This window comes from Neopsephotus bourkii, unplaced genomic scaffold (genome assembly GCF_033783945.1).
Source record: "Neopsephotus bourkii isolate Nb327-2 ecotype Australia unplaced genomic scaffold, CSIRO-AGI_Nbou_v1 NB_1768, whole genome shotgun sequence".
Taxonomy (NCBI): domain Eukaryota; kingdom Metazoa; phylum Chordata; class Aves; order Psittaciformes; family Psittacidae; genus Neopsephotus; species Neopsephotus bourkii.
This window is the reverse complement of record NW_026902242.1, coordinates 6790554-6800974: the sequence shown is the minus strand read 5'-3', so window position 1 is coordinate 6800974 and position 10421 is coordinate 6790554.

Genomic DNA, 10421 nt, shown 5'->3' with positions numbered 1-10421 from the left:
TCTTTGATTTTACATTGGACAATGTTCTACAGTGAAAGAAGCTGATCAGAGTATGAGTGAATTTAGCACAGTCAATTCATTTTAATCCCTTGAAAACTTCCACCTCAGAATAAGACTAAAAAGGCAGTCAGAAAAGCAGGCTAAGGAGGGTCCCAGAGGTCTCTCAAGCTTTTCAGGTTACTAGACAAATTAAGCATTCAATTTTTACTTCGGAGAAAACTCCCAGCTCTGTTAAATGAACTCAAAACTCAGCCCCATGCAAGAATAAAACGGAACAATTTCTCAGAACAGTAAGTTTGATACAAGACCAGTGATAACAAAAGGTTGCTTCAAAACAGAGCTAATTTTCCTCGTTCTAAATGTTGAGGGCCTGATACAAAACAGAAAAGCTCCCAGCTGACCCATCCAGAGACATTCCAACAGCACAGATTACCAAAGTTCAGGAATTTCCAAGCAATACATCTTGCTTACCTGACCTTCAGCAAGCAGATAAAATAAGGATAGTCAGTGGCTTAGGGGAAGCACAATACACGAGTTCTTTACAGGGAAATGAGAGAGGAGCTGGTCCAGCTTCACCCAAGTCTTAGAGCAGATTTGCATCTTCCCAAGACAGAGAACTTCACTCAATTGTTGTTCAAGCTAGCAGTGAAGCATTTTTCAGCTAACTCAAAACACAAAAGCAGATCTTTAAAATATACCATAGAAAATTGCTTCTGCTTTTGAGAAGAAACACCTTAGAAAATGACTTACAGTCCAATTGGCTTACAAAAACGTGACAGAAGAGCATTAAGCTGTAGACAAGCATAAGCAGTATGTTGCTTTGCTCCTCTTGCTGGTTTACTGCAGAAATCAAAAAGAACGCATTTTCCTCAAATTTGAAGTCCTTGCTATTCCTTCATATTGTATTTGCACAAGTGCATTTTATGAATAGCCATGAATCCAACTTCATGCTATTTAGTTTGCATTTCTTTTGAGATCAAAACACAACAATCCTGCATAAATTAAGAACAATTTTCCACTCTAACCATCTTGTTTATGTATTCCTAAGGCAACAGAGTAAAACAGAGCAGAGGCCTATACAGGAATACTGCCTAATAGGGATTATGATGGTTTGTGCACAGTTACTTCTCAGCTTTTCTATACCAAGGTGAGCAGACAAGTTGAACAGAAAAAGACATTTGTCAAAATGATTCTTATGCACTCATAGGTGGAAACATGGCAATCAGCCAGGTACTAACAGCACAAAGCAGTGAGCCTATAGACAATTTTGATACACTTAGAAGTCATCTCTTCAGGTTTGGAAATTCAGGACAGTCCCAGGAAACTATTACAGCCAGATGCTTGCAGAGCACATCAGTATGATGGGAATATAAACTATTCTTGTCTCACTTTTGGCACTTACTTGAGCTCACAGGAAGTACTTCGGCATTCACTACAGAAAAGGAAAAAACAACCAAAAGATCACTTACATTTTACTACTATAAAGAGCATTTTACTATTATAAAACATGTTGTGTACTGCATTTGGGAAATCTTTAAACATTCATGTACAATGCTTTTGAGTCTCACTGAAACCACTTCCAGGATTAGGCTGATGCTGTTTAAAATAAAAAATCCTTTTGGTCTTACTAATTGCCAGGCCATTGAATAAAAAGCTTCAAAATCAGTAATAGCATGTTTTTATTTCAGACTTGGTAGAGGCTTGCACTCTCCTGACCTTAAAGCCAAGTTGTCATCCTGCTTGCTTTCTTATCAGGTATTCTACTTTTATTTTCCTCTTTGGTTTCGCAGATCCCACATCTTTGACTATTTACTACTGAGAATTCCATGCTTGACTCTGAAATGCTTCCAAATGAGGATTCCAGATTGGATGGGGTTTGAACAACCTGCACTAGTGGAAGGTGTCCCTGCTTGTGGCACGGGGTTGGAACTGGATGAGCTTTAAGGTCCCTTCCAACCCAAACCACTCTATGAATCTGTGATTCTTGCTATCCTTCTCATCTCTACCATGATATCCCAATTTGTCAGCATTCTCTATATATGCAGAGCCACAACACACAGTGAAGACAGGTTTTAAAACTCATTTTCTATGTTTTCCAACATGCTGAACTTACATCAGACAGCTTACTGGACAGCGCTTTCACGTAACTCATGCTGATACATGGCATGATACACACAGTTACTGCAATACATATAAATATTTCAACTATGCCACTTTTGTAATTAGGCTGTAGAGAAGCTACACAAGAAAACTGGTGGATATTTACAAGTAGATTTAAGTTATCATAGAATCAACTAGTCTGGACAAGTCCTTTAAGACCATCAAGTCCAACCTTTATCCCAGCACTGCCAAGGCCACCACTAACCCATGTCACTGAGGGCCTCATCTGCACATTTTCAGAACACTTCCAGGCATGGTGATGCCACCACTGCCCTGGGCAGCCTGTTCCAATGCCTCAGCACCCTTTCAGTGAAGAATTTTTTCCTAATATCCAATTTAAATCTCCCCAGCACAGCTCGAGGGCATTACCTCTTGTCCCATCACTTGTTTCATGGAAGAAGGGAGCAGTCTCTCTCCATCCTCTTTTCAGGCAGTTGTAGAGAGTGAATTCAGGTAGCTGTAGAGAGCATATACCAACATATACAAACTAGTAACACACACAGAGCAGTGGTAAAGGTTCACACCAACTCTTTGGCAGTGGCAGCCCTCCAGAGTGCAGAAGCATAACTTGCATTTGAAATGAGACCTGTGTTACCAGGAATCTCCAGAAAGGTAACACATGTGGTCACCCAGAAAAATGTAATTTGGGGGGGGGGGGGCAACAAAAGCTGAAGGAACCAGAATTTAGAAGGGTGTAAGAAACAGCAGCTATCAACTGCAAGGGTATTTCTGGCAGAACATGACAGGATAAGACAGAGTGAAGGCTGACTGAAAGCACACTCTAGAAAAAGAGCTGAAAAGGTAGGAAAAAGCCTAGCACAAAGGCAAAGAAATAGCCACGTGGGACTGAGAGCAGATATCTAGGATTGGGATGAAGTCTAAAGCAGGGGATTAGGTTAAAGATTCAAAACAGTGTGAGGAAAGAGATAGCACTGAATGTAAAATGAAGGTTGAGGCCTTGACCTGCTTGGAACGGGAAGTACACTTGAGACATACCACCACCATACAGCAACAGCTATTCCAAAATTCAACTTATCCCTAAGGAAAGTTTTAGTCATTGCACACAGCTATTGCCCAGGCCTGGACATGAGTGAACCAGTCCAAAAATCAACAGGCTTATCTAATGTAATTTTCAACCACTGACTTCTTGTGACAAGAGGCAGGAAGGAGCAGCAGGGGCAGAAGTCACTACACAGTGTTTCTTGTGATAATATACAACCCTTTTGTGCCTTTATTCAGTTCAGATGCTAGCTGGAACTTACACTGCAGCCAGCTCTTGAGCTCCTGGCCTTGTTAAACTATCCACAGCTTCCATACCACCAGTTTGGTCTAACATACCCCAAAAGAAGGATTTACGAAAGGGCTGCAGAAAGTCCTGCAGAAGCAAACTTTCACTTGTGAAGAACAGGCAGATGACTTCTGCTCTCAGTTCAGTGCCACAAGACTGCTGGTTTTAACTGCAAAACACTCTGACTTTAAAGCAAAACATTAGAGCTTAATCCGATAGTGTGGAAAAGGAATACAAGTTTTCCACTCTGAACATTTTCATATGCTTTTTATTATGCTTAAATAGAAACATTTTTTGGTGATGTTGACTTCAAGTGACCCTTCCAGAAGACAGCAACTACTGCTCAGTGGCCCATCACTATCAAACACATGAACATTGCCATTCAGCTAATACTACTCAGCAAGAAACTGCCTTATCTTTTCAGAAGCAGAAAGCTCATTGCTACCAGAACACAAACCTTTCAAGCTCCATTATTCCAGCAACTGATGCTTCATTATGGTAAACATGTTTTTGCTTTAATCCTTTAATGAAACATTTTATTAAAAGGTGAGAGAGTGTGTGTATGATAGCTTCAAACACTTCATCAGTCCTAACCCATACGTTAGAAGCAGTAAATTTGTCTTCAAAGTGACTCAGGCTTTTAAGAGAAAGACATGAATCTTACTTATGCCCTTATCAGAGCATGGCCAGACAATCAACAGCAGCTCTGCAGCTGTACTGCCTTTGACACATCCAGACACACAAGGGTTCTCTTTGGCCAGGCAGTCCATCCCTCAGCATTGTCTTGCTTCCAGTGCTTTAATATGAGTCACTTAAAACTCAGCAATGAATGGAAATGCCTTCCTCTCAGCAAGACATCACACCTCTCCCCATATATGGGGTATGTTTCTATCATTTCTTTGGTATTTAGAGCTAAATTTTCAGGTTGGTTCTGCTATTACAAACCACAGGATTTTTTATACACTACACAAGCCCTCAGGCTAGTTTGCCAACTTATTTTGCCAGAACCTGTGTCCTCTTCAATTAAAAATATTTTTAAGCTAAGAGAAAATGCATTCCAATGCCAAGGCTTATCGCAGTGCACATCCAGCAGAATGAGTCCAAGATGTTTCCCATGAATCCTTTCTGGTTTATCATTTAGGAATTCAAACTAAAAATTCCTGAGCCTTGTAAATATTCCTGGCTAAATAGGTTGGGAGTCAATGAGGCAGCTTTAGCTCTAGCCACAACCAATTCATTTTCATATTATTCTAACCAGTGTTAAGGAAGTACATAACAGATTGCTAGGCATTTGACTTCAATTCATAAAGCAACTGTGACCTGTTCCAGTATTGATTATCACAGGTGAAATAACCCATATAGCTCCCAAACAAACCGAAAGATACATCCCTATGTATGTTGGATCTATGAACTCCTTATCTAAATCCTACACTAGCAATTCGTGAACTCTGAACAGGATAGAATACTCTACTTTTGGCTGAGCTATGGCCAAAATTCAAGCTTCTGCAGAATTAGAATTACTTGCATTCAAGAAACACACAGTACCTGGATTTAGATAAAGCTAAAAGAGTATTTGTGTGATTAATTTCTCTGGCATCACTTTAGCTATAAATGAAGTCTACCACTAAGTAAAAAAATAACTACAGAAGTGGAGACGTATTGAAACAAGGGCCCAGGGAGGCTGTGTGATCTCTATCCTTTGGAATATCCAAAATCTGCCAAGTGTCTAAACAGCCTGATCCTACTGACTCTGCTTTGACCACAGGGCTAGAGAAGACAACATGCAGACAGCCCTAACAACTCAAATTACAACTTCAGAACTGCAAGTTACTAAACCTCTAGATCTCTATTCTGAAAATGTTTATGCTTAGAAGCAAAACTTGATCAAGGGTGAGAACTTTGCGTCTTTTCCTTCCAGCCCTTATACCAGTCTAATTGGTATTGTACCCTATTAACACGTATCTACCTGTGACAGACACTGATCTCCCTCAGGCTCTAACACTCCAGTAAGTTCACAAGGGCCCTAAAAAGCCAAGCTCAGATGCATGACTGCTTTCACAATGAAAAGCCTCACACTCGGGACTCTTTGGGTCTGTATGCCCAACAGGAGAGGTGGGAGGCATCAGGTGTATATAGTACTACTCATAACAAAGACCAGCCTCTGTTGCACAGTATTGTACATTCCTCATTAGTGCAATCGTCCCACAGGATCCAAAGGTTTCATGAAAAAATATTTCCTGCATTGTAGAAAAGAACCAGGAAGTAGAACGCTGTATCATTAGATTGGTCAGATAAGTTTAATGTGAACAAATGCTAGTTTCCTAGGCCAAACTAATACAAAGCAATTTTACAACTTGCATGTCCCTTAAAGGACAGTGAAATAAGATATTAAGAACACTGCAGAATGAACTGAATTGCAAGTTTTGGGTAGGACCCCACTTCACACTGAGCTAAATATTTTGAGGTACCTACCCCCAGTTGAGTGCTTCCATTTAGAAGTTATCTTGCTCATTCTTCATGTTTCATGTATTATCTATGGAGCTCTCAAAATAATACCAAATGACTTTTGTGTTTAGAGAGCATATATTGCAATTAAGATTTCAGACCAACGCATAAGGTGTTGGACCTGAGTAATAAGCAGAACTAGTTCTATCCACCATTCCCACTCAGAAATATGCAGCACCTTCGCTGACTTTCCACCACTGAGTTAAGGCTGCATGACTTAGTGAAAGAATCCCGCTGGCAGTATTCTATTTGGTCATCCTGAACAATTCCCTTTCCTCTACAGTGCTTATTACCCTCAAGTACTTGAAAATAAATATTACTGAGTGGAAAAATTACTTTGTGAGGGCAGCTTTTGAGAGGGGACTAAAATTCCCATCATGGTACATCAGCTTTGACGTGGATACTAGGGTAGAGTAAAATTCAAGTTGTGCTTGTGATAGATCTAAAACTATGGTTTAGTTGTATTTGATTTTTTTAAGCACATAGACAAAGTACATGGATGCAGTCCTAAAATACTAATCTGCCAAGATGTCTGACAACCTGTTTCTATGACTCCATGCCCCAGATTTAAAAGTAAATAGAAACCTGGCTATAGCTTGCATAAATAAATATCAAGTTTAACAGACAAAGTTATGTTGCCTAAGGTCAGACCAAAGGTCCATGCAAGTATCTTCGTTCCAACATCAGCCAACAACAGACACTTACATAGTGACTGGGATAGTATGTAATTCCTTACACACTCTCTCAGCTTGTTGCAATTTGAGACTCAGTGGTTTCATGGAATAGGCTAGATCACTTATTATCCCAGAGATATAAGTGAATTCAGATAAGTAGTAGTGGATTTGGCAGTGTTAGGTTAATGGCTGCACTCAATAAAGGTCTTTTTCCGTCTAAATGGTATTTCACTAATGACCTCCTCCTGTTGACAAAACTTATCTGTGCTTGAGTGCATCACTTCCCTTCTTTCCTCTCTCTCGGCCATTTTGACTGCAAATATTGAGCAACCACCACACCTTCTCAGAACACTTATATTGTCTTAGCTGAAACTTCTAGACCAGCAAAAAACAGCACTTGCCCAAGACCTCATCGCACTGCAACTTCCACAGCTAAACCATTAACTTACACAGCTTTTGTATGGATGCTATTAAAGCCAAGACATCTTTTGCTAGGGGTAATAAAGAAGCTCTGTTAAAGGCCTATCAACCTGTAACCAGCTGAATTTTCAGTGGCAGTAACAGCTATATGTTACAGGAAAAACAACCCAATCAATGGCTCAGATCTATCACAGCAGAACAGGATTACATCATAGTTCAGTACAGAAGGGGCAGCTTCAGCAACAATTTGATAAGGCCAAGAAAGAACATCACATCTCAGCATATCTTCAGGAAACCCTTATCTCTCTTCTCAGAACTTGAATTAATTTTCTGCACTCTCAGTAATCAGCTTATAGCTTTCCTTTTGCCATACGGTAGCTCACATGCCCCAGTGATTAGTCAACTCTCCAAGGTAAATGGAGTAGTGGAGACTGGATTTTGCCTGAAACATCTTGATAAAGCCAACTCTACTCCAAAACATTAAAAGAAAAACAATAGTGGCTGTTTTATTATCAGAGGAATAGTTAAATGCAAGCTGGATATAGTCCTATATCAGAAGTCAATTTGGTCTTCTCATTTTCTCTCAATTTACTTTATTCCATGTGTTGCTGACTGCAATACATCAAGGTAACGAATTAAAAAGGGGGGGGGGGGGGAAGCCTTCAATGCATTGTTTTAAATTAAATCCTAACAAAGAAAAGAGCAAGAAAAATCAGTCATGAGGCTCCTATTTGTTTCTATCTCACCTTGTACTGACACAGTGTAACAGCTAGCAAAACAAGGCATGTATGATCAGCCTGCCTTGTTTCATATCTAGGCATAAACTGTAAGAAAAGACACATAGAGAACACATCTGCTCAGAGATGTGATAGTTCCAGAAGCATCCCAGTCTACTTAAGTTCTGTAGAGCACTTACGTCTTTCCCCCTTTCATAAAAACTGACAATTTAGAGAGGCTTTAGAGTACCATAGTGTCACAGCACAGGAAAAAAATACATACTCTGATACATAAATAAAGCCTGAATAAAAAAATGTCAGTAGGAAGGAGAGGAACAGCAGTCCCACTGCTTGGGAAACTACATAGGGCAGATTTGCATGTCTGTTCACCTCACAGATCTTGTCAGGGGAGAAGGAGTTCCCCAGTTTTGCTGTCTTCATGCTCCTTAACTGCCCCTGAGCACCAACACTATGTTGCTCCAGAGCCACTAGTTTCCCTGCTTCCACCCTCTCCTGATTTTACTCTCTAAAGCTTTTCAGCCCACTCCCTAGAGTTGTTTAACTTAGCCATGAGATTCTCAAGTTGCCTATCCCATGTTCTTATTACCTCTAAGTACAGCTGGGTACAGACAACTGGGTTGAACCCCGTGCCTGCCTGCCCACCCTTGCAGAAATACCTGGTATTTCTTGTTGTGAAGAACTGAAGAATCTGGATGCTAGCAGCCCCTCCCTACAGCCATGCTCAGAGCAGTACCCAAAGGCAAAAAGGCACACCTGCACAAGAAACCTAGGGTGGTAGCTTCCCACTGGTTTTAAAGCACTTTCCCCCTCTTTGAGCAAAGCTGTTGCACAGAAACAAAAGAGAGAATGATTTCCATGCAGATGCAAACTAGCTTACTTGGAATTTTGAACAAAAATATTTAAATGGAATGCATACAGCTTCATTCTCCTCCTTGCAAGGTCAGTCTGCATTAACAGAAGCATCACAATGTTCATCTCACATGGCCAGTTTCTATTTGCCTGAGCACTCCCTACAGGCAACTCATTTTTGGTTGAAATTATACGCCATTTGCATTGTACTGCATATTATTTGACCCTTGGAATTTGCTGGTTTCCATTGTCCATTACTGTAAAAAGAAACTTACTTTTCCATGTAACAAAATAGCTCCTGTAGCTCTTTGCACACTCACACAAAGGTTGACTTCATAAACTGTAAAGGACAAGTCCCAGAGAAAACATTTTGTCTTCAGTAGCATGCACACCTATCTTTACATGAAGACACAGGCATACAGACACATGCAAAACTTGTCCTGAAGTATATGTGAATTTCATTTGCCAAGTTCAGATAATCAGTCTTTTTCTAGCTGAGAAAAAAGGCAAGAGTAAAGCTAAATTGCTCTTAATTTAACAAAGCATGCACTTTCCGCAGAGTTAATAGGCTGAAGAATAAAAGCAGTAGAATATTCAACTCATACCATTCAATCTGAAAACTAGATCCCAATCCTAAAAGGGTTTCTTACCTAAAAGACCCTATGCCTGTACAGAACAGTTAATTAAGCTTTGTTCAGGTTACTGCTCACTAACTAGAAGAGTTGTATGAGGCTTCCCATGGAAGCAAGCCACATTTAAGGAAAAAAAAAAAGAGAACAGCAGCTCCACTGTGTAGCAAAGGTACAAGCTTCTCTCTCTGAGGTCAGGACCAGGCACTCAATGTTCCTGAAGTGACCTGCTACAGCACAAAGCTCAAGAATAACTCTTTCATACCCTCCTATGAGAAGAAGCCAGGCTAAATACACTGTATTATGCTTCACAGGGGCTGTCACATGGAAAGATGGAATGAGCTTCAGGTGTTGGCCCTCATCACAGGTTAGTAGTTCAGTATGAGGTATTTCTCAGTACTACTGCAAAGATACCCCACCCAGCTCCAACTGCATGTTAGAAAAGATACAGTAGTAATGCAGTTGTAGAATAGTATGCAGCTATGCAACATCCAGGAACTTCCAGGCACCCTGAAAATGTTGTACCACATAAGGTAGATACACCCACTAGACCTAGAGCCCCTCGACACATTTAAACCAGCAAAAGCAATAGAAGGTACTCGTTTCCTCTTACTGAGTATATCGAATATTTTCACAATAATGGGAGATTCAGCTCACCCATTTTCTGATCAAAAGTGATAATGAACAGTGTGTTAAAATATTCATTTACCTAAAAAATACTCAATCTTAATGGACTTGTAAGCTCTTACAGTGCACCTGATCTGTGCATTGGTAGTCAGATGATGGGCATTTAAGGACTCCACGTAAAATGTGCTTCAGATTTAGAAACTAGATTCTCCATGAAGTTCATTATTCTTCAACTGTTAGGATGATGTATAAGTAAAATGCAGTTACAATTCTACCTTACTTCCCCGAAGCATTCAGACAGCTTTATCAATGGTGCTGCATAGTTACCTAACTCAGTTTAATAACCACATAAGAGGAGGGATAAGGTTGGTAAAACCAGTGATGCCTTTGCATATTTGGTAAAGCTGTAGTGAAAACAAACTGATTCTGCAGTCTTTCTTGCTGTTTCAATCTTAACTGGGGCTGGGGGACTTATTTCATGCTTCAGTAGTTGCACTAATAGAACTGCAATGTGCCAGCTAAATGTGATTTT